The following is a 25937-nucleotide window of genomic DNA, read 5'->3' on the forward strand; positions in this document are numbered from 1 at the left end:
TTCCTGCCCAGAGCAGAGGGTCGAACTTGATGATCTGCTCAGTTCTCTTCTGACCCTACTGTCATGGAAACACACACAGCATACTTTTGCGTCAGGTCAGCAGAAGTTTTTATTTAAATGAAACTACAGCTGTAGGGGGGATTCCAAAGTGACATGGATTTCCCAAGCACTTGGAAGGGGTTTCCCCCCAAGAGCAAAATCAGGAGGCTTATATACTTTTTAACAGTCGCTACAACTCACATGATCATATAGTGGAGTTTGCTAGAAAAAAGCAACTACAAACACTAGCTCATTACTTCTTTGCTGTTATCAGGATGGGAACTATGGGGGAGACAAAGCGAGAACTAACACCCCCTTCTTGCACCTGGAATTCAGAGTTGTACATACTTTTTTTTTGCTATCTTCAAGACCGCGGTGAGCGAAGCAGTTGCAGAGGAGTTACAAAGAACAAACACTTTTCCTTATCTGTTCTACTATACAGAGCCAGCAATTCCCCACAAAGCAGTTATGTCATCTTGTAACTCATTTGATCAAAGTTTAAGGCATTTATTTTTTTTCTGATTCCACACTACCTACTATGAAACTATGAAAGAAATATCCTGAGGTTGGTAACAGGGTATCTGGTCCTGGGATTTCCCCTGATCGCTGGCCCTGAAACGCAACCACACACGGTTAGTTGTCTTCCCTGCTGCTGTAGGTACTCTCAAACCTGATAGACTGCAGCTCTCCAGGACACTAGCCCATCTTCTTCTCATGACTGAATTCTGGTGAGCAAAGAGACTCCTCTGAGCCTCAAAAGGAGAGGGTTTACCGCTCTCCTCCTCCGCCCCTGCTGGGGCATAGTCCTAGCATCTGCTCCTTCAGTAACTCCCCCATTCTCTGTATCTCTCTTCCTCTCCTACAGCCATTGCCGGGCATGCTTTTCTGACATCATTCATTGAGCGCCCCGCCAACCAGAGCTGGCAGGAACTAATCAATCATTTTTTCTGTGGTTCCAGCGAGTCCTGTGCTCTCACTTCTTGTTTCTGGCAAGGTAAGTACTTATGCCCGGTACAAACTCTCTGGAAATCTTTGGCGTCCTCGAGGCCCCTTCCCCTGGGCCCTGGACCATCCTTGGAACTGAAAGTGCAATCTTCACTGCCACAAACTCCCAGCAAGCTTTGGCAGGACAGCAGCCTTTCAGTGGGAAAACTTTCCTTTTCCAGTTTGCAAGCCTCCTTAAGGACTAGCCTAGCTTTTAAGGCCTACCACGACAAGGAAAAGGGCTAGAAGCTTCACTTTTATTGAAAAGAAGCTAAACTAAAGAAAGCAAAGACAGGTTTCCAGCAATTGTATGAAAAGCTGTTGGCACGGAACTGACTATACATAACAAATGTAACACTAGCCCATGCTCATGGATATTAGGATGTGACAGTAATTCTAACTTTTGTAAGCGTCGTTCAGGTTAGACGACTGGAACCAGAGTATAACATGCTTCCCCACACTCTGGTGTTTTGCATCTTTATCAAAGGGATATCTCAAATCAAGAAATGTAATAACATCTGAATATTTTACTTTGATTACATGCTTTTTGTTGCTGGGACCTAGACCTCACTGTTTTTTAGGTATAATTCAGGGGCTTTTTGTCTGATTTTACATTTCCACAGAAATTTTTTTTGCCTTGGGTCCCCAGTTTAATTACTGATTTTGAAGTTAGTATTACTGGGCATTTTTACATGTGCTCCAGGATGTGGCTCCAGGTGCTTTAATTAGTGAGCCATGCTAATTATAAGGTCCTGTGCATCGGGTGTATCAGCATCCCTACATATCCCCAAACTGAAAAAATGGCAGCGGGGCAATTTGAACTAAAGCTCATCAAATGTGTTTTATTTCAAAGCTCCCCACCTCCATTTTTTCAGTGTGGGGACACTGATACACCTGACATAGAAGGCTGGCCACTGAAGTGTGTCAATTTTCCAGCTCCAACGAAGTCAATTAATTGAGCCTGCTCCAATGAGCTAGAAATCCAGCACATTGGCGCAGACTCTGCACACCTTTATAGGAGCCTACTGATTTTTGTACATTTTAGGGTGTGTCAGAAATGTGAGAAATTAAGTTTCTAGTGGAAACACAGGTGCAACAGTAACCCAACACATGCTAAGACTATCTCTCATGGACTAGGGACAGACATTACACATAAACCAGTTTAAGTGATCAGAAACTGGTTTAAACCTGTAACAGAACAGATGTTCAGTGCATATAAACCAGTTGGTAAATGGCTGAAACCAGTTTGAGATAAACCTCATTAAATGTAGTATCAGACTTAAATGATTTGGGTCAAACCAGTTTATGCAATGTCTGTCCCAGACCTGTTCCTGGTCTAAGTCAAATCAGAGTCCTCAAGCATCCCAGATGCTTTGCAACTCTGTGTGGTGCTCTGCTCTCTGCTCTAGCCCAGCAGGGCTGGCCCCTCCCCTCTGCTCCCTGGCTGCAACTCCGGCAGAGACTGCAGATACAGTGGCATCTGCCTGGCTTCCTCCTGCTCCCCCCAGCCCCAGCCACCCCAACCACTCCATGCTCGAGCAGGGATTCCCCCCTCCCCTCTGCCTTACACAGACACCTCTCAGTATTAGATAACATACCACATGCTGGCTATGGTCCGTGCTGTGGGACACAGGACAAAGGCAGACAGGACAGTGTTGGCTTAGGGCTTTCTGGAGCTAATCAACAGGTAGTTGGTAATGTCACTCCATTGCTTCCTTGGAAAAAGTTGTTTAAGAAGAGCTTGAAGGCTGTTGTTTTGTTTGATGAGCTGATAAATGCTTGTAACTTCCAGCTGTGTAACTCAATGCTCTGTTATCAACAGCAAGGTGGGGGGGGGAACCACTGCCTAATCAGAGCCTGCCCCCCCCCCAGCTCAGCACTGTGGAAGAGAAGGGAGAGCTGCTCTAGTGCCCCCTGGCTTCTAGCCTGAGCCACTGCAGACATATGCCTGCATTTCTTCTGTCCAGAGCGATGTCTTTATGGTTACAAACCAGTTTAGTCTAGCTAACCTGCAAAGATTGAATTAATTTAGGCTCAGGCTTTTTGAATGTCTGTCCCTAGCCATAGTCACTTTTGCTGTTCACAAGAGTTTAAAACAGGAACAGGACTCAAGTAAACTAGTTGTAAACATACCTCATCAAAGGCTGCTCTGCACTACAAGATGAACTGAGAGCAGCAACTTGTTTCACAGATCACTGAATGGCCATCAGTTGTCTGTATACTCCAGTTTCTATGGAGTAGAAACCCAGGTTTCTATGAACCTGGGTTAGCTTAGTATGTTCTCCTTTTAATTTGTTATACTAGTCAGCATAGCTTATAGATAAATACATAAGAGCAGAACAGGGCTGAGAATAAAACATTAATGTATTAGGGCCAGATTCTGATACTTGTCGTTGTGCTGAATTACTTCACCTGTGGTGCCACTGAAGTCAGTCTAACTTTTCAATGAGTATGTTAGGCGTATGAGGAGAGGTCTCATAATCTGATCCATTCTTAAAAACAATACGTTACAAAGATTATAAACCATTTAGAGGCAGAGATTTTTTTTTGTTTTGTGCTATATATGGTAGCAATTTAGACAATAGTCCTTGTCCATGATTGGGACTCCTGGGTGCTACTGTAATGAGTATGAGGATGTTGTCTAGGCAACCCCTACCACGTGTTAATGGGAAAACTGAAGGTGAAGTATCATTCATAGGATATGGAGCCAGGGGTGTTGAACTCACCTCCTGTCCTAGGCTGGATTCGGAGTACAGGACTCCATGCAGGTTGGATCCAGCCCAGGGTACAGGTTAATTTTGGACCAGTGCATGTGGTGGTGGGAATGCCAGTGATTCCAGTCCCTCCACATGCCATATGTCCCATGCTGTAGCTGGAGCTGGACCTGCTACCAGTGACATATGTTTTGTTCCAGGGAAGCAGCTCTGCTTGTAACTCTGGTATGGAGCACATGGCGGCAACAGCTCTGGCTCCAGGTCCAGCATGGAGCAGGGTGGCAGCAGGGCCAGGCCATGATAGTGGCAACAGGCAAAGCAACTGCAAGGAAACTGGGCCTGTGTCAGCCTTCACTCTCCCTCCTGCTACCGACTGCTATGCCTACTAGGGCTCAAGGACCCCATATTCTGCAGCAGGCCACCCATCCACGTTCCCCACTTCTGGTGGCCTGTCCTTAACCTGATGGTCTAGATATGGCAGCTCTGCAGGCCACCCTTGAGTGAGCAAACAAAATAATGAAACAGCTATTTTCCTTACTGTCTGTAAAACTTCATTGCTTTCCCAAGCTGGCTGCCTTTGCACATTGGAAAATATATCTTCACCTCCACAACAGCATCAATGAAATGCCTTTGTCTGGGATACTCAGACAGCTGGCTGTCCTCTTTCCTAACTAGCTGTAATTCTTTGGGTGACTGGTACAACCAGGGGTCAAACTACCATCTCTCAGATTTGGTATCATTTTTAACTAAAAGTTTATACATGCAGAATTACTTATTAGATTGATCTAAAATTGATGTCAATGTCAATGAACCAGGTGGCTGCCTACAAACTCATCAGGGGAGATCAACAGCAAATAGGTAAAGCCCTTTTCTCCCCAGCACCACCTGGGGTGGCGAGGAACAATGGTCATAAACTGATGGAGAATAGGTTTAGGTTAGAGATCAGAAGGCAATTTTTTACAGTTAGGGTGGCCAAAATCTGGAACCAACTTCCCAGGGAAGTGGTCCTCACCCCTACCTTGGCCAAATTCAAGAGGAGGTTGGATGATCACCTGCCTGGGGTCTTGTGAACCCAGCATTCATTCCTGCCTGTGGCAGGGGGTCGGGCTAGATGATCTGTTCAGGTCCCTCCTGACCCTAGCTGCTATGAAAGTATGAACCTAGATATTGATATTTAGTGGCACCATATCATAGAGCTTAATGAGTTAGGGGAAATGCTAAAATATAGAAGAGTTATTTCCTCAATTTATTAATCTAAATTCTAGGGGTGATGAATTATATATCAATTAAAGTTAAATATAACCCTTTAATCATACAGTTTCACTAGTTTTCCTGCCTTTGGACCCATTTGTGAGAGCACATTAATTCTATCCTTATTTAGGCTAAGTATTTAGGCACATTCTTAAATTTAAGTCCATTTGAAGGGCTAAATTCTAAATATGCTTGTTTTATCAAGCTAAACCCTTAGTGTATATTTCACAGCTTTTTGTTTATCGCTCACAAAATGTTTTCTTTTTGAAAATCTGTAGAAATGGCAGTATCTAATAATATTTTGTGAGTCTCCATTCCTTTCAAATAAAAAACCCAGAGCTTTATTTAATTAGCAACAAAAGCCAGATGTTCTTTGCTATTTTTAAATACCTCAAGTTGTTTTAACTTACTGTAGTTATCATTGGTTAGAACAATCAAGTAATTCACAAGGTCTGGTTTTGGTGTTAATTTTTATGCTAACCATAAAACAGTTTGTTCTCTTAGAAATAACAGTATGTGTGCCATTTAGAATAAACAAAACAAAAGAGATATAAGCAAAACATTTATAGGCAAAAATCTTTGAAAACCATTATTGCAGAGACAGTCATAAATTCCTAAAATGAACTTCATTCAGATACCTTGCTCAATAAAAACAGTTAAACTCGGTGTCCCATGCCATTTTGTAAACACTTACATTGTAATACTGTCATATAACGATAGTTAAACTATGCGCACCAATCATTACAAATGCAACAATAACCTTAGTGGGCACAAAAACACTACACTACACTACTGCTACCACTACTACCACTACCAACACCATTTATAAATAACATAACCTATCCCAGTACTAGCTTCATAAGTGAGAGGGTCTCAGAGGCATACACCACTACTACTTCCTTGCTCCTGGATGTGGTAAAAAATCGCTTGCCTAGACTAACAGAAGATTCCTACCCATCCTGCAGTGATTCAGCCATATTGATCAGTGAGAAAGAAGGGATAGAATAGAACAAAGGATTGGCTCATTTGCTGCTCATTCTCTGTCCTGTGATGGAGTAACTAACTCAGGTCCCACACAGAGAAGCAAAATATGGTTTCAAACACCCTGCATAGGCATGTATTCTGTCATATTCTAGCCCTAAATTGGCAGAGACCTTGAAAAATATTTATTTTCTTCATTGGGGAATACAGCCCAGTGAAAAGTGTGTAACAGAATGTTGAATTCTTATTATACACTTTGTTGCCTCATGATCATAAGATTTGTGCATGTGCATGTGCACTTGTGTGCAGGTACATGAGAGATCAGTAGGCTTGGGAAAATGAAGTAAATATACTATTTTGAGACTTATAAAAGGAAAACGTGAATTTGAACTGTTAAATTTGCAATTTACTACAAAAAATTCTCTTTCTTCAGATTAAACTTTGATTTTGAAATTCTGGAAGGTTTATTTTCATCAAAAGCATAACCCAATTTGAGTATTAATGACACATTTCCTCTAAAAAATGTTCCTAATTGGGCACATCTACATGTGAGCATCAATACGCATTAGCCTATTTTAACGAGCATTACAGCATCACTAAAAAAACTGTGCTCTTTAATTAAAGTGCATTAAAATAGGCTAACGTGCATTAAGCATCACTTTAAAAGTGTGCTCTTTTGCACATTAAGCACATTAAATATGCATTAAGACAGGCTAATGCACATTTTCCTAGTGCCTCACCATGGAGGTACTAGATTTACTGTGCATTAACTAAAGCGTGTTATTGCACATGTAGATGCACATACAGTAAAACATTTGCAGGTTTGTTTGTTTTTTATTTAGGCAGGCCATTTTCATTTATAAAAAATCACAGGCTAAAACCTCAAATTTAGGGATTTTAAAAGTTTGTTTAGATTATATTTTCTGTTATTTAGGAATGTCTGTCTGTCCATATGCACTCATTTGTGGTCAATTGTCTCTTGTGATGCAGCTAAAACATTTCTTTCTTATACATTTCAATTATTTGTTTCCAATTCCATGCTTCCTGCTTTTCAGTGATTTAGTATCAGTGTCTTGAGCAAATCTATTGGAAGCTTTGGGTAGGAACTTTCCTGTAGTCTTTTCATGAGGGACATTCTACAAAGCCCATTTTGAAATGGGATATGTTTTCTGATATGTTCCCTTAAAACCATTCTGATTTCAGTAGCAAGTTCTTTGAAGAACTTCTTTGGCCCTTTTCTTACCAGAGGTTTTAGAAATTGCACATTTACCATTGCCTTGATTTGAAATCAATGATCTAGTCAGTTGTGTAGGTAAAGGGTAGTGGGCAAGTGGTAGGTAGCCACCTACAATGGTGGCTGGGAGAAGACAGAGCTACCATAGTACAAATGAAATCACATACTTCCTGAACTAACTTCTTGTTTTCAGAAAATATCTTATGGGAAAACACATGTCTACGTGGTTAAGGCATAGGTTAAAGATGTCCAGGATCAGTTCCAATAAGGAAGTTAAATTTTTGCTCATTCTGAAATGTCCTCCTCACTGAAGATGCCAGTAATGGCAGTGTATGCGGGTAGAGTGTGTTTTGTGGGAGTTTATTGCAGCCTGATATGAGAGATGATATCAGAGATTAGTTAACCGTATGGGCTGAGTCCCAGGGGAGGTGTGTGAAATGAATCAGATTAAACAAAATTGATAATGTGAATACTTAATCAAACAGACAAAGGTAGTCTGCACAGCTAATTAGGGGCAAATAGAGCGTCCCTCTTGTACCTCATTTAACTGACAAATTGTGCAGACAGTTTTAATGGGAGTCTGTTTAGCAAAGAGAAGGCTGTACAGTTGACAGCTTGGCAAAATGTGGTTTCTGTAACACCACATGATGCTTATGGAAATTAGCCTGATGCAGCTGAGCTCTGAGTAGGTGAGGGCTGCCCAAACTATAGTAAAATGGTAAAATGGACCTTTTACAGGCACTTGCTTCCTGACTTCTTAAAGGGACAAAGCCAATTTTCTGTGTGCTTAAAAGGAATATTTTCAAGGAAAGCTAACTGTTACTAGCATCCAACAGACTCAACTTTCCTGTGAAGGGATGGGCACAGTATTCAAATTAAAGATTAATTATATCACCTTAATATACAGTCAATGCTGCTTTTCTCTTTGCAGCCCTGTATGAACATAAAGTAATCCTCACAATTAACATATGAGATAGGAAAGTAAGAATAATTATTTCCATTTTACATAGGAGGAAAACTGCTAAATTTGCTAAATCCTGAAGTCAGTAGCAAAGCCAAGCTGAAAACATCAAATCTGCTTTCTCAGTACCATGTTCAGTCTTCTAGTCCATGGCGAGGCGTCCAACCATGGTATCTGTGTACTTAGTCCAAGTGAATGACTAAGCAACACTACTGTGAAACGTGCAGCTAGTATGGAATAGACTTCAGAAAAAGTGCAGGTCTCTGGTTTGTTTTGGCTAAGCCTTAAATCATGTGTATGAAAAGGTTATCTTAATTTTTGGAGAGGTCCTTTCCACTGCCTTCAATTTCCATTTTTCCAAAAAATAAATAAATAAATAAACCAAATCCTTCTTTCCTCATTTCATTTTATCCAAAGGCCCCATACTTACTAACTCTCCTGCAAGGAGAGAAGAGGATTTTTAGGTCTGTTTCAATCTTTACCAAAACTTGAGCATTTCTATAGTTTCTGAATGTTTGTTCTTCTACTCTGTACCAGTAACTGTCCTGTTGAAAAACATGGAGGTTAACCTCAGTTGGTTCATAATGGGAGTGAATAATCACACTATAGATTTTACTCTTGTTTTGGGAGAGGAAGGGACAGAGCCAGAGACATAACAGAACAGTTTTGCACCCTGGATGGTAAAACTGCATGGTTTATTTTTACAGCCCTTTCAGTCAATGTGTAGGGTTTGGTACCACTTTCTTCCTCCTTAGTTATGCTACTGGACAGAGTGATGAAGGTAAGAATGGGATCAGCACTTCATTCCACTTCTAGAGCCTGCAATGAAATTCTACTTCTTTAGTATTCGGCATTCTTCTGATGAACAATAATAAGAAAATGCTCAACAGGAAAGAAACAATTGTATGTCGACTGCACCAAATGCATAATGCTTCAATGGTTCTGCAGCAAAGCAAGAGTCCAGCTAGTAAACAGAGCTACAAAGCTTACATTAGCTCATGTTATTATTGCCTAAATAATTAGATTGTCTTAAATGAATAAATGGGCTCTCGGTTTAGTTTTTTAATGTTTGACTGTGCCTGTTCATAGTTCAAAATTTCTGCAATCCTAAAAGGGACAAGCATGTTAGAAGTGTATGTTTAATGAAGAGATCACAGTAAATCAGTCTAGAAGTCCAATGGCTTGGGTAGTTCCATTCAAAGAATGACCTGCTTTACATAAAATGGTCCATTAGCATCAATGAAGAGAGTCTACGCTTTTTTCAGGTTCTTTATGAGACTAACCAAGTAGAGCTACTGGAATTCTGCTTGGAGTCATGGCTGGGGATTTGTATCCCTTTCCTAAAAAATGAACCCTACTACCATGAAAATATTTATTTTCTGAAGAATAACTTCATTAGAATGGAAGGGTCAATGTAATTGACTTAGCATTGCAATCAACTGAAGACATCCAGGTCTTGTTAGGACTTGACTTAATTATAAGAATTGGTTAGGACTTAAGTTAATTATAAGAACTGGAGAAAGAGAGAGAGAGAGAATCTGCAGACAACATTCCCCCACAAGAGAGAGGAAGAGTCTGCCAACAACATTCTCCATGCAGTATGGTTGTTACCCTAAAGGATGCAGGGCAGGGATCCAAAGGATCGAAGTTCTAATCCTGATAATGACTCTTAGTATGACCTTGCACAATTCACTTTGGGCTCTATCTAGATTGGCAAACTGGGTGCCTAAATAGGAATTAGGAGGCTTTGTCACAAAAAGTGCTCCAGAATACCCCTGTTGCAGTGGTTCTGAAAAATCAGTAGGAGCCTAAATTAAATCTGCTTCTTCAGCAGATCCCAAACTAAGGATCTCTATCCCAAATGGGACATGGTACCTGCAAGTGATGTCCTTAACTCTGACAGTAATCCTGTTGAAGGACTGGAATCCTGCTGGGAGTGACATTGGGACACTGGAAATAGGGTCATGTGCCAGGAAAAAATTGGAAGTCTCTGGCCTGCATATTGCACTGCAAAGGTGATCGCTTGGTTTCTACAATTATGTGGAAAGCGCCCAGTCCCAGCAGCTGCATATGTAGTTTCAACCTAAGCTACATTTTGATCCAGATGAGGCTGAGCGGTGTTTACACTTTGCCTAAGTTCACAGATGGCATTTGATCAGGTGCACATCTATCACACACCATGAGCACTGAGTTTAATATAATGTGCCACAGTGATGGTTATTGGTGGTGCTGCAACTCACCAGTTTGGTCCTCCTGTAAAGGCCTCAGATATCTTGGCTTTAGCCCTACTTTATTGTGGCTACAGGCTTCCAGCCCTGGCCCAGTCTCTCAGACTGGCTTTCTCGGCCTCAGCCTTTTCACTGTCTCCAGTCTCTGGGTCCCTGGCCCTGTCTTGCATCTTGTTCCAGCTTCCTGGAAACCCAGGGCCATGCAAGGTTGCTCACACTCTGCCTTGGCCCCCAGTGTCCCTGATGTAGCTCAGTGCTCAGCAACTGTTAAAAAGTCAAACAAAATGTTAGGACTTATTAGGAAGGGAATTGTAAACAAAACTGAAAGTATCATTGTTTTTCTATAAATCTATAGAGTGCCCACACCTTGAATACTTTGCCCAGTTCTGGTCCCTGCACCTCAAAAAGGATATAGAAGAACTAGAGAAGGCAAGGAGAAGGGCAACAAGGATGATCAATGGTATGGAGGGGCTTCCATAGGAAGAGAGGCTAAAGAGGCACTCATTTTAGAAAAAGAGATGCTTGAGTGGGGACATGACAAGGGTTTACAAAATGCTAAATGGCAAAAAGAAAGTAAATAGGGATTTATTATTTACTGACTCTCACAATGTAAGAACTAGTGGTCACAAAATGAAATGAGTAGGTAGTAAGTTTAAAACTAACAAAAAGAAGGTTTTTTTCACACCGTGTGTAATTATAGTGTGGAACTCATTGCCACCAGATGTGGAAGATGACAGTTTAGCCAGATTTAAAAGGATCAAATTCTTGGAGGAAGGGGGCATCAGTAGCTATTGAACATGGGAGTTAGGGATACAGCCTCTGAATTAGAGCTTCCCATTACCTTAAATGCTGGAGGCTGGAAGTGAAAGAGGAACAGTGGGGGCTCACTCTCCCTTTCAGCATCCACTCTCTGCCACTGTGTGGCACAGAATACTGGGTCAGATAGCTCTATGGTCTGACCCAGTAAATCGCAATTCTTATGTTCATGTAAAATCCATTTTAGTCCTAGGATGAATGGTACTGTATCATAATGGGCCATATCCTCAGCTGATATAAATGAACATAATTCCCCATTATCTCTCATTCTCTCAAAAGCCTCAAATAACTTTCTTTTCCTTTAATTTTACCTGTTCACTTCTACGCAGACTGTAGTACAGAATAAATCAAACAATACATTTGAATAAAGAATGAATCAAACCATTTTTCTGACAGCACTGTGTTGTTGGGTTTTAATCCTATACTGATGTTGTTTAAAAATCTCCCTGTTAAAGGTAAAAGTTAATATCTTTACCAGTTTCAGGTTAAATTGTAAACAAAAAAAATAAAGGTGAAATATACTGAACATGTAATAAAGTTGCAGAAGAAATGCAAAGTTCTGGAGGTGATGTCTCATTTTTACTCAAGAAAGTAAATTATAATGATGATATATTTAGTGTTGGAAGCTTGCACTCATATTTATGTCATGTTAAATTGTGGGAAATGGTTTGGCATGTACAGTGAACTTCATTGCTGGGGTAGAAAATTATTATTTCATTTTACCTGGAACACAATAGCCTATAATATACCCACAGATTACAGCAAGATTCATTTCAGCCTGGCTCAGGTTTTTCTCTCATCCTTCTGTATTATAAAAGTCTTCTGAAACTTTTTAGATGTTAGGGAAACACTAGTGGTCTGTGCACAGGTCTGGGATCCAGCAATTCATGTATCCGAATCCTAGCCCTGGTAATGACTCCCACTTACCTGTCAATGGTGCTCATGAACTTCAGCTAATGTTCATAAAGTTATCTAAAGATGCAAAGTGCTACATAAGTACTAAATGCACAGGAAGTTATAATGATTACATTACCATAAATTCCATTTTTTTAAATAAATCATGCACTCTGATTTTGTTGTTGTTTTCTGGGTTTTGTTTGTTTTAATACTAGTAAGAAAGGAAGGGAGAAAGGAAGAAATGAAGGGAAAAAGAAAGGAGGATCCAGGAGGAAAAAAAATGATGTGGAACTTCCCATTTTAAGGACCTAAATCCCTTTTGTGCCTCTCGGATGAGTAGCCATTCTGCCAGTTGGAAGCAAGCCAACTATCACACTGACTACCATGAAACTGAAAGAGCCTTTGGGAAACAAGAGGATTTCTTTAGTAAGACAGAAAGGATTTTTTGACCCTTTTTCCAACTTGTTAAAGCTTCAGTGAATCCCCACCAGCCCCTCGCTAAACGCTTGCCTGAGCAAAAGTTTTACCAGAGCATTTCATGAGTCACACATAATTGAAATGGGAGGAGTCCTGCTACTGCTTCAATAGAACTGTTTGAGTTAATTGATAAACCTTCCCTTTTATTATCAATGCTAGCCTTCTGTCTGAAGCCATACAGCCTATTGCCCCTGAAAGGCAGGGAGATTTCCTTATGGGATTCTAGCAAATATTGGAAATTGCAGTGGCAAATTAGCAAGGGCCACAAACCAGAAGTGACAGCTCAAGTAGGCTGGTGGAGGGAGTGTAGCAATCCCATACCAATAGCAATTGGCCAGACTTATCATATGGACTAATCACAACAGAGCTGGTGAAATAATGGGCACCAGATGTTATCGCTTTGTAGACTTTCACTCTCTGGGGATTAGCTATGAAAGGCAAGCTCCCAGAGAACCAGAGTGTGGTTCTGTCATATATTAATAAAACAGGGTGGCTGGTGGACAATATCCATCCCACGTTAGTGTATCCGATTGTGATTGCCACAGTTACTTTCACCACCGCAAGAGAGAAACAGAAAGAATGTTTTCCCATATACTCATTTGCACTAGGAATTAAAATAGTTGGTATTGCTAGATGCAAGGTTGAGAACCTGGCTCATGATTGGCTGGAATAAGACATGTGATAGAGCAGCTGGTCATTAGTGTTTACTTCTTCAGAACAGGGATAGGGAGTGCATTGTACTCTGCCATAACCCTTTCCTGTGTGGCCCCACAGCTTCTCTCCCTGCTGCAAGGGTAAAAGGAAGTAAAGGTGGAACTATGTTCCCCATGGGAGCCTCTCCGAGGCGGCAATATGCTATTATGCAAAGTACAAGGGTTGCAAATCTGGTTAGGGAGTAAGGGAGGCTCATTATTCCCTCCTTCACATTCACCCCATGTCAGGGCCAGCCCTGACCTGGCTGCGTGGGATTAGTTATGCTTCTTCTCTAATTATTTTCATTAAGCTTGCTCTACCAGAGTGAGAGAGTGAGCAAGCTGTAGTTTGTATCTCAGGCCCTAGCTAAACTGAAAGACTTACTGGTGCTGACACAGGCCATCAGCAATATGTACAGCTGTCTTCCTAGGGTAGAGGTGGTCCTGGATCCTATAGAGTTCACTTTTGCAGAAGATCAGAGAATTAAATAGTGATGCTGCTTAAGAGCAGGTGATATTTTCTAAGACAGTGCTCCTGCTTTGGCACATCAGCAGCTCATTGTAGAGGTTGAGACAGAATAGTTTAGTTTTTCCTTCCCCATTTGCAGCATTGTGGAATTTGTCAAGTGCTCTGTGACTTCTTTTTAGATTGTTTCCTTCCTCTAAAATAGGCCTGGGCCAGATTCAGTGTTGTAATGTTAAACCATTAGACCACTGTTGCAATATGTTATCACAGTCTCCCTATATTTTAGTTATTTTGTAAATTCCTGCATACAGGTACAGGCTTCCCTTGCTTTATGTGGGTTCTGTATGTGCAAATTCACTCTTATGTGATGACCCTTTTTATACCAAAAACTGGTTATATGTGAGGTAAATTCACTCTTATGCAATCAGTGGGATGGAAGCCCAAAGTCAGCTGCTTTGTGCAGTGCATTGTGGAAGTGACACACACCAAAATATAGTCTCCCATGTGGATCTGTGCTCCTCGCTCATTGTCTGTGACACGTGTTTCTGTAGGCGCCATCCCCATTATGGTAACATTCACCACCGCCCAGTGCTTGTGTGTACTGTCTACTGTTGGTGAGTACCAAAACTGTTTTGTAAAAGTGGTAAAATGGGTCTGCGGGTCAGTACAGTCGAGGTCTTGGAACGTATCCCTATTTGTTACATTGTAAAGTGGGATCCCTTTATGTGAATTTGAGTGATGCACTGTTTTCCAGGAACACATGTACAGCATAAAGCAAGGGAAACCTGTATTCTCAAAGACTTCTGTAGCCACAATTTAATAGAGTCCCATGGACTATCTTTCCTGGACATGAATAGATAAACTAATAACAGTATTTGTTTCCTCCATTCTAAAAACTTTCCTTTCAGTAAAATCCTCCTAGTAGCCTCAGTCTTGACTTCACTGGAAGTCCCACAGAATCAGGAAATGCAAGATTAAGCCCTTAGTTTATGAAACACCATTAGTGAGCCAACTCCAAGTATTTATATCTCATACAGGCTTCTGCATTTGTTACAGTGTTTTTCACTCCTGGCAATGCAATGCCCAGGATTTAAAAATAATTAGAGATTTAAGGTGCCTACATTTTCAAATGAACCATGAAAGGGGTTTCTCAGAAAAGTGCTGATCACCTCCCTCTGAAAATAACTGCCAAACACAATTTCCTAATGAAATAAGGTCATATCGTGTCCCTTGAATAATTAGTTACCTTTGTAAATCTTCCCATTAGATTTTTAAAGAGTTTAAAACCAGAAAAAATGAATCCCAGTTGTCCTCGTTGCTTAAAGGGACATAGTTGTGTTTAAGATGATGGGCCAAGAGCTATGCAGATTTAGAATAACTGAGGAACTAACGCTAAAGAAAAAACAAATATTATCAATTGTGTTTGGTAATGTCCAGAATTATTAGAACTGAATGAGTTTTGATGTAGTCTTCACTATATCATATAGGAATGGTTATGTTGTTGTTTTTTTCTCTCATCTTCAATAGTGAACACAAATCAGTCATTTCACTTCCTTGTGCTGTTAGACTCCAGAGGAAATTTTATCCAATATTTTTTTTCCCAAGGAAATATTTTATTGCTCTTGTTTTTTTATGAAAGGTGTGGGGGCATATTGGATCCAGGCTTCACTGCATTTTGCATTGAAAGAGAAAGCGAGAGGAAGATTCCTTGCAAGCATTAACATAATTTCTTTAGTACATCAAGTACTTTATCTGTTTCTTTTGACACAAGAAATCAAATGATCAATCACTGGATATTTCCTCAAGTGCCTGGGTTAGAAATCAATTGACATTACTAACCGTATGTCAGTAATCCTTTCTTCTCCCATTTCAAGCATGCATTTCAACTTGAAACAAGCATCTTACTCTTTGCAACACAAATTACCTGGAAATATGAAGACTTGCTCTGGCAGGAACTCCTAGGAGAGAGAGGAGAGCAGGAAAAAAGAGAAGAGAAAATGTCAGTGGGCTTCTGTCAACTTCTGACAGGGACAGGTCCCCCTTTTCTACATTTCCTGAAGAGCTGCCTTTTATGCCTTGGCAAAGCGATTATCAATTCTATGGCTTCTCTCCATCTGTCTTTATTCCTGCAATTCTAAAGTCAGAAAAGAAAATTATTTTCACATTAGCAACTCATTAAATGGCCCCAAATTTGTAGCACAATCACTGCTGGATCCAAATGCATTGTTTTTACACATCTAAATGCCTACTTGGGATCATTGTTAGAATAGTCAGTCTCAGCCTGCAGGACCTTCTGTCATGCACATGGTTAAGTGGGTGGGGTGGGGCTGTGTCACAGTCATCCATCACTCTCCATCAATGTCATCACCACCTGGGGGGATACTACCAGCAGTCAGGCAGTCATTCATTCCTGTCCATCAATGTGGGAGGAAGGAGTGAGTGTAAGCAGTGAGTATAGGAGCAGAGAGACTATGTAAACATTTAAGGGGTATTTAAGATAGCTAAGATATTTAGTCACTGTTTAAGCCACACTCTGTGTGCGTTTTTATTGATCTATGGATGTAGCTCAGATTTCATCACATCAGGTACTGTATTTGATTCATACCTGTGCAACCACAGAACCTGCAGGCGTTTAACTTTTGCAGGAAATATTGGACACACTTGAAAACAGTCATTTAACAAAACAGGGATGATCACTTTCTCCCTTGCCTTTTTTAATTTTCAAATTCGCTTGGGGCCTGCAAACATAGAGGTTATTTTAGAAAATCTAAACTATCAATAACTTTATTTTTTAATGGGTATAACACATTTCCCTTTCCTGCAGCTAAGCCTGTGCACACCAGTGGAGTTCAGGACTGGCGGTGGGTGTCATGGGAATGGAATCTATCCCATTGTGTTTCATCCTGGTAAGAGAAAGAAAATAATATCCAGTTTGCCAGTGATACAGATCCACTCTCAGGAATGGTGTTAGCCTCAGCTCAGTTTCATGAACTGATCTGACTATGTTGGTTTAGAAATTAGTATAGCTAATGTGGCACAGTACCCCCTGAGCATGGATAAATGTGCTTATATAGATGTTGTTTAGTGCCCTCAATTTAGGGATACAACTGCATACACACTCAGGGATTGTAGTCTATCAGCTTCTAACTCAGTGTAATCATAGTGGTACAAGCATTCAGTGTACACCTATATTTTTGCCCACCCCTTTTTGGGTTATCATTCTGACTGTCTTCATTTCCCCTAGCAGAAAAAAGGATAGGTTCAGAGTGGCTTATTCATTTCCTGTCCAAAACTATTGTGTTGCTGTGCACTATTTAATAGCTGCCATGTTCCACAAGAGATGCAGCTGCATCTCAGTGGCTGGGTGAAATGATTCCTGCATATGAAAAATGGCTTTTTGGAAACATAGTATTAATAATAGTTTTAAATGTAATACTTTTTGCATTTAAATACCAATATATTTTTACAATATTCTAATATAGTTAATGAAGATTCATTACTCCTCCACACCCCTCCCCCCAAAAAAGGTTTCAGAGCTTTCTTGAGACCTATACGTCTCAAGGATTTTTCCTTCTGTATAGAGTCTATGTCCCTGCACAGCTCAGTAGGAAAAGTGGAGTGTTTCAGTTTGTCTGGCATTGAACAAAAAAAGGGTTTGTTGTCGGGACTGTGCTTTGACAACTGGCCTTCCTCCCTGAGGCTGGTTAACACTTGGAAAATAGCGGCTGACAGGGCTTGTGGACTAGGGAGAGATCCACAAGGTGCTTGCAGCTGGTACAGATAGCTCATTAGAAATTCATTTTTTCCTGTCATAATAACAAAGTGTGGAGCAGCGGTGGTAACATAGCTTCGTCTGGGAAAGCACACAAAAGGGGACAGCTGAAAGAAGCTGGGCTTTTCTCGTGTATTCCTAGCCTGATAGAATCATCTTCAAAAGAAGCAGCCTTATCCATCGTCTGCACCCTCTTTGGCTGAATTTACTGAATCACATTATACACACCTACTGCACGCTGAAGCAAGACAGGCTTTTTTAAACCCAGTCATTTGACAGTGGTATTTCTCTCAAAGTTCCCCCACCTGCAATACACACCCTCTACACACACACGCACACACTCCTTGGAAATGGTCCTCTTTGCTCCCTCTTTGCTTCAGATTCTCCAAAAACATTTTAGAAAATCTTGTTTCCAAATGAAATTACTTCATGAGGAAAATAACTTACTTTATTGTTACTTATTTTTCTTTGAGGAAAAGGCAAGTTTAGCATTTAAGGCCTGAAATAACTTTACAAAGGTAAAATTAAAAGCAAAACAATTACTTTTTTTGTAACAGTAGTAGCTTATATATTCTAAATAGGGGTGTAAGAATGTATATAGTTAACTACTGGTTACTAGTGGGATGGGTACAGAATAACTCTAGCCTTGTGACAGGGATTCAACACTATAGTTTTGATTCATGTCATAGAGTTGGTGACAGAAATAGGAAATGGGTTTCATTAAAAAATTCAATGTTTCTTTCACTTTTTCACCAACCCCCGCCCCTGCAATTCATTTTTCTGTTTTCACTGTCTCCCTTTCTTTGCCTTTTCCCTTCTTATTATTCCCTTTTACCCTTCTCCATCCTTTCCTGTTTTTTTACCTTTTGCCACCGAAAATGTTAGGTGGAAAAAGAAGGGGGGGGGGGTGCATAGAAAGGGGCTGAAAAACAGTAACTAAAAATAGCCAAACACATTTCAGAACCAAAAACTTTTGGTTTTTAATTTTCAAGAAAAAACTAACTTTGTATCTTGCTTGATTGCTTGACTGCTTGCTTGCTTGCTTTCATTAAACCCTGTAAAATGTTCCATTAAAATGCCATTTTTTAAAATTAGTTAAACAATTTTCACTCTCTCTTGGGGCTAAACCTCTGCACGCCTAGTTTCAGCATGCAGAAAAAACATGTTTATGAAGACTCTAACAAGGCTATGAGCTGGTTGGAAATACCATTTTCTATGGGGAAAAATGTGGAAAATAAAATTTCAAACAGATCCAGGTGTACTGTAGCTGGAGCTAGGAAACAGAGAATAGTCTATCACAGTTTGTCAGTCCAATATATCACACCTTTCTTACAGAATGTCAGAAACCTGTCATAACTAGAGCATAGGAAGATACTGGAAGGCTAGAAAAGGATTAAAAAGGAATCAGACCTTGCGGCAGAGGTGATATCTTTTATTAGATCAACTAGATTTTTTTAAAAAAAAGAATTCTTTAATTGCAAGCATTTGGGCACAAACACCCTTCTTCAGGCATAAGAGAAAAGAATGTAAAGGTTCTCCTGGGTAAGTGAAAGTTCATATTTCATAGAAGAGTTGAAAGGGATTCACTTTCTCAGGGAATGCTTCAAAGTGTTCTTGGGAGAAGAAACTGAAATAATTAATTCCTCCATTTTGCTGCATGTAGTAGGCCCAGACACAGCAGAGTACACAGGGGTTACAGTGGGAGTATGAAGGGAACAACAGGCTACAGCAAAAAAAATTCCAACTTTTCAAGAATACTGGTATCTACAGACAAAAGCCATTTAAAATAGCTTTTCTTTTCAAGAAACCAGCTGTCAGGTTAAATTACTGCCCCTTTCACTGCCACCCTAGCTAAATTCAGCAAGTCCAAATAGTTAACAAATAGACTAATTGGAAACTGGATAAAATGATCATTTAAAAACAAACAAACCTCTAACTTCCTAAATACCCTTAAAATCTAACCCAAATTGTCAACCTAAGTTACATTTGAAAAGTGACTTAATAAATAGGATTTATGATCCCAAGTCACTCCAGTGCTATTTACCATGCTAGCCTGTACTACTTGTAGCACAACTGATACCCAAGTAAAGCAAAGTTTTTGCATTAAATGGACTTGACTTTTCACAGTAGTTATTAACAGAAGTAGTGAAAACTGTACGTCAGATTAAATGCATCTAATTAATCTTGCAGACTGAGACTCTAACTGCAGACTGTAAGAGTGAATTAACGAGGGTTGAGCCAAGACCCACAGAAGTGCACAGGAGTATTTCTGTAGATTTTAATAGGAGCTGGATTAGTCATAGAGAACAAATTTGTTCATAATAAAAGTGTAGATATCACCACCCAACACCAAGATTCAGCCCAAATGGCATGATATTTTTGTTGTAATAAAAATATCCATTTTGCAAAAATATGTTCCTTTCAGCACATGCTGAAATGAAATGAAAAAACAATATACACCTACAGGCATGCAGTGGAGGGGAGGGGGAAACCTTTGTTGATGCTGATGCTGAGCTAGAGAATAAGATGCAAGCCAAATTCCTCCACTAGTTTAATTTGTGACATTGAAAGAAAATGATCAAAACATTAATTGCAAAGTTAACCAGAGACGAGTGTAATGCTATCACCACCAGTGCATGACAAATAATTAGTGACCACTCAAATTTAAAATGGAAATCACCTTGTTCCATAGAGTGGACATAAACAGTCCACGTGAGCCACATTTTATGTTTGAATAGGGAGAGACAACACTTAGTTCCAGTGAGGAGAACAAGATGACATAATAACACAGAAGTTTGAGGGAGTGGTTCTAGAGACGGTCAACAAAAAAGCCCCAAGCAGAAAAACTCACTAGAAATAAAGAGATGAGATTGCTGAATTTGATAAGACTTGCCATAAAGGCCACGATGCCACAATAGCAGGCAAGATGGGATAAGAAACACTGCAAGTAGAGCTGGTCTGGGATTTTCACTAGAAAATGTTTAATCATCAAAACTAGAACTTTTTGATGCATTACAGTTTCACTTAAACTTTCCTTAGAAAGGTTTCTCAGGCCTGACACGGGATTTCTGGCCCAAACTAGACAGTGATCTACTCCAGTGTAATCAATAGCCCACTGATTGGGCTGCGCACCTGAGGAGTAGGAAAAACAGGGTGAAGTCCGTGCACTCTCTGCTTTAGGTTTAGGACTTGAATTTAGAGTTGCCCACATCCCAATTGTGGGCCTTATAGTAGGCTATTGGTTATTCTGTGATGGAGTTGTTTTTTTCATGAAAAAATGTTTAAAGTGTCATGCAGCGTGGGGAAAATATTAAAAACCTTTAATAAGACTTTTTGAAGGACAGGGAACTGTCTTTTACTCAACTGTAACCCAAAGCATCCCTTTGGGAATTAAGGGAAAAACAGGGCCTGAGATGCTTTCTTCTGTCCAGACATGAATGGTGCAATCACAGACAGCTATGAAACCTGTAATACATATAGGCAGCACAATGCAAAAGAACAATTGATATGACATCTCAGATTGCTTTGTCAAGTAAAGATTATTTCTTGTTAGTGAACTACTACTCTTTCTTGTTTTAAACAGAGCTCTTGTATTGCTAACATACTATAGAGTGAAGTTTGTCATATGATTCTAGAAGAGCTCATCAAACAGCACACAATTCATAGCTGTCTCACATTATTTACTGTCTTTTTATATCAATCCAAAAATACCCACATCATACTAGTTAATAAAGAAGTTAGTCCAAATAGCAAATAATTTAAGCTAAAAATCTGTGGCAAATACAGGGCAAACCCATATTTAGCCTTATTGACTGAGGAAAGTGATGCCTTGCATTCATTTTGATGACATTTTTTCTGTTGCCTGTCTCTCTGCCTGTCTTTTTGGATGTAACACATAACATGTGACCACCCTGTCATCATCAATGAAAAACATGAGGTCCAAGAAACACCATTCCTAGAGAATGGAGCCACCTCTACAGAAGGAATTTGTTTTAGGAACAGGAGGTAGCTACCTTATCAGGCAGATGGCTACTGATGTTCAGAGGTTGTAGTTATTAAGACATGTCCATAAAATGAAGAATAATCTGATTTGTCAAAGAGCGCGACTTATTTATTCTGCCCTCCATCCTAGATGTCTCCATTTCTGTGGTTTATTAATTGACTATATTACTTTCTGGTTGATCTGTATTACTATTGTTTTATTTGCATCCAATATTCAGGAAGAAAAAGAGAAGATGCAAATTAGTCACAGTCACTATGGATCCTGACCCCTGCCATGTAACAGAAGTATTAACCAATTAAACTCCTGAGCCATGTCATGTGACTTGATCTTGCTCTATCTAAAAAAGGCTGTACCTGTCTATACTACTTTGACTACAGAGAGAGCAACACTCAAATATAAGATAAGGTGCATTCCCCACTCTAGTTAGGAGAGTCTGAATGCATATCCTACCTCCACAGCAGTTTTAGCTACTTAAAAGGGGTATTTTCCCAAAGTTGGAAACCTATTGTATTCTCCAAAAGAAAGGAGGCTATAGGGCTGAATGCTACATTTAGCCAAGAGGTGGGAAGATTTTAAAGTAACTGCAATGTAAACTGCATCTATAGGTTTGAGGTCAGTCTTGAGAACAAGCAAGCAATTGCTTGGGAGTCTCCTCTTGTAGAGATCCTGCCAAAACCTAGTGTAGCAACTCCCAACCCAGCTTGGCCTCCATCTCTTTCTGACAACAAGACTAGAGAAGGACACAATTGTCTAATTCCCAATCTAGCAGCATGATGGTACCATCAGGTCCTGTAATGCTCCCCCTGTCCTTCACAGCAAGGGCCTCTGCTGGGGTTCCACCTGGTAAGGCCAAGTCTGTTAGTACTAATAAATAAATGAGCATCACAATGCTCAGGTGAGTACTACTAAATAAATGAGCATCACAGAATAAAAGGATTCATGTTTGGTCAAAATATGAAAGGGTTCCTTGGTTCTCTCACTTCAGGAGAAAAACAGATCCTAGGTATTGACTGACTGGCTCAGAGCCAAGGTCCCATTGAAAGATGTAAGACCCTGCAGTAGGCAGTTGGGGGTAATTTACCCTTCCCTCTGCATGTTAGTTCCCTTCCTAATCTATTATAGTTATGAACTGGCTTAGTCCTTGAAGCATAGGGGGTCTGTCTAACTAACTAGGGACCTGCACTTGCTCCAGCTGAAGTCAATAGCAGAGTTCCCCAAGACTTCAGTGCAGCAGGATCAGGCCCCAAAAGAGTCAGCAGTCTGCTAGGTGTAATCATGCACATTCCCAGTTTGCCTTTCTCTCCTATGTGGTCTGTTTCAGGGATGCTGTTGAAGTGGTACTCGCTGCCTTACTGCTGTCAGTTGCTTTGAGAATTTATTTTTTCTCTCTATATATTTTTTTCTTGGCCTCATTGTAAATGTTTGGAATGTAACAGACACTGAAATTCATTAAATGTGGGAAATGATGGGAAAAAGTGTGAAATTGTAACAGTCTATTTGTGGTTGATTAATAGAAATTTCTCCTAACAATTCCCGGAACCTTCTGGGGGTCATTGGAACAGAGCAGCTGTAAAGACAGCAGGAGTAATTTAGAAGCTGCCCAATGGGGGCCATGCAGATTTTGGAACAAGTGGGGAGAGTCCCATGCACTTGTTCAGGCCAGTAGGAGATGATTGGCTATTGCAATGTCAAGTTAGCATGCAGATTAGCCCACAAGATGCTTTTAGCTGGCCTTGAAGGGGCTTATTTTGTTAAGGAAAATTATGATTTAAAAACTTGAATAATGCCATCATCTATAAAGCTGCTGTGTTTTCTAACCAAACATCGTTGGCTGTGGTTATGCTGAATAACAAAATTTAAAAAAGGAAAGAAACTTTGATGTCCTGTTCTTGGAGCTGTTTTTTTTTCCTCTACTAGGTTACTGAAAACTTGTCAACTAATGCATTACTGCAGATTGCAAATAATTCTTAGGATGCTGCTAGATGAAGCATCCTTCAGCTGAAGGCAGTGCACTCCAAGGACAAGGGAAGTCTGATTATTTCTATTGTGGGGGGAGGAATATTTCCCTGTCATGTTTCAGACAACCTGAAGTGCTGATTTTCTTTGAAGCATCATTATATAGCTAAAAGCTTTTGCTTTAAGAAAGATACAAAAGGAAACATCAAAGTAAATGTCCCCACATTGACATAAGGGTAGAATAATGGTGACCTAGTAGCTAAGACTGGGACAAATGCTGAAAGTAATTCACTCCATTTGCTAACAATGGGGAATGTGTGACAATGATATATACCAGAAGACGAGGAGAACCACTTTTGTTGGACGGCGATACCCCACAAAACCAATTGTAGGCAGATCAATACTGTCATAGGACAATTATCAAAGACCATCAGCACATCATATTTTCATACCATAAACAGCTCAAGGCGCCAGCAATGGCTTTCCTGCAGAAAGCACATAGCATAAATTTGAAGGGTGTGAAATTGACATGATTAATAATTATAGTTATTAGCACATGTGCCAGCTGCTCATGTATAGTTTATCCCTTGATTTATGGTGCCATAAATGCCCATATCTACTTCTGATGCAGAATTGAGAGGGCACACAATCATGGGCAGAATGCATCTTTCTTGGTGCCAGGAGTTCTGCTCCCCCTCAAAAAAAAAAAAAAAAAAAGGGCCAAAAAGTCACCCCTGCTCCACAGAGATGGAAGCAGCCCCTTTTGTTTTCATGTCTGCCTTAAGGCTGCTGAAACCTGTCTGATCAGTGTCCCCAAAGCCTTTGAAGTTTGGATTGCAGCTAACAAGGGGCTAGAGTTTTCCCTCCCCCACACTACTTCATGCTGTTGCCAGGCTGCAATCACCATACATATTACAGATGAAACCACAAGGACCAACAATAGAAGAAGCAAAAACTAATCGTCTAGGTGCCAGAAGTTAAAGCTTTTGTTTTCAAATGTAATTTAATTCCCCCTCCTTTAACCCAAGAGTTTATAGCACATTTACAAGATGGTCCATTATAGAAAATTATTTTTCTCCGACATGATGTGAAAAAAAAAATTGAAATGCCCCCCCCATCAAAAAAGACACACTGATCAACACAAAACCCTCAGCATATTAATTCCTCTAACATAATGCATTCTTTTGAAGAATTGTAATAGTGTATTTTCATCTATTAGAATGCCAAAAATCTTTCTAACTCTATAGAAAAGAATCACAGCTTGCCATTATCCCTATGTTTCCCTCAGAAACATATTCTGAGAGGTTTAGAAAAAGTATCTTTACATTAATACTATTTTCAAGGAAGATAGCTATTGCATAAATATAAGAAACATTGTTATTTGTTGTGTAGATTTATCTATTTTTTTCCCTAGGATACTAAAGCAATACAAGTAGAAGCCAAGCAAACAGCAGAATGCTGAAAAATATTACTGTGAAACTGTTTCAGGGGTATAGGGCATAGCCATGTTGGTCTAAGGATATAAACAGACAAAGTTCTTTGGGTAAATCTGATATCTTTTATTAGACCAACTCAAATAGTTGGAAAAATTCTTCTTTGCAAGCTTTCGGGTACAAATACTAGCCTAAGGAACGGTATTCGTACCCAAAAGCTTGCAAAGAAGAATTTTTCCAATTATTTGAGTTGGTCTAATAAAAGATATCAGATTTATCCAAAAAACCTTGTCTGTGAAACTGTGAAACTTAATTTGAGTTTTGTTCTTAGGTGGAAACAATTTAGGGCCCAATCCTAATCATGGCTGGATACCTTCAATGCATATTGAATTCAGGAATAGTTATAAATCATTTCTCAGGGTCAGGCCCCAAATTTGTGATAGTGGAATCTGCAGTAAATCATCCAGAGTAAACAAACACATATGAAATTTGGCAAAATCTTTAGATCTTTTAAGTCAGGGGTGCTCAACTTCCCTCCCCCCCCCCATTTTCCCTCTCCTTCTGGATTAGGGTAGGGCTGAGCTGGGACTGGGCCATGCCCCCTTCCACCACAAGGCTGAGCACAGGGTAGATCAAGCTCCTTTCCCCTGTGGGTGAGATGGTACCCACTGTGCCAGCCTGGGCATCAGATCAGAAACACCAGCTGGATCCAGCACTGCCAATCTGGCCCACTGAGCAAAAAACTTGAGCACCACGGTTCTAAGTAGTTTGTACAGATTACTGAAACTGGTGCTGAGGTTTGCCTCCCTATATTAGGTTTATATGAGAGTGAAAACTCAAGGTGTGAAAGACCTGTACACACACATACTGGTGAAAAATTTTAGAAACCCAGGGGAACTACAGTTACCTAGGGTAACTATAAAGATTACCACAGTTCTAGTGAAGAATGTGAAACAATAATTTTGTATTTTTGGTCACAACATTTTCAGTTTTCAACTAAAAAAAGTTTTTAATAAAAGCATCTCATTTTCCA

At 40.0% G+C, this 25937-nt stretch overlaps 1 long non-coding RNA gene across 1 annotated transcript in view; it reads left to right on the forward strand.

Moving 5' to 3' along the window:
* Window positions 1–25937, forward strand: part of LOC102373655 — an 87276-nt gene that overhangs the window by 1106 nt on the left and 60233 nt on the right. The window contains exon 2 of the long non-coding RNA XR_324607.2: window positions 905–1033. This is a non-coding gene — a long non-coding RNA (uncharacterized LOC102373655). The remainder of the gene's footprint in view (window positions 1–904; window positions 1034–25937) is intronic.

This window comes from Alligator sinensis, unplaced genomic scaffold (assembly GCF_000455745.1).
Source record: "Alligator sinensis unplaced genomic scaffold, ASM45574v1 scaffold417_1, whole genome shotgun sequence".
Lineage (NCBI taxonomy): Eukaryota > Metazoa > Chordata > Crocodylia > Alligatoridae > Alligator > Alligator sinensis.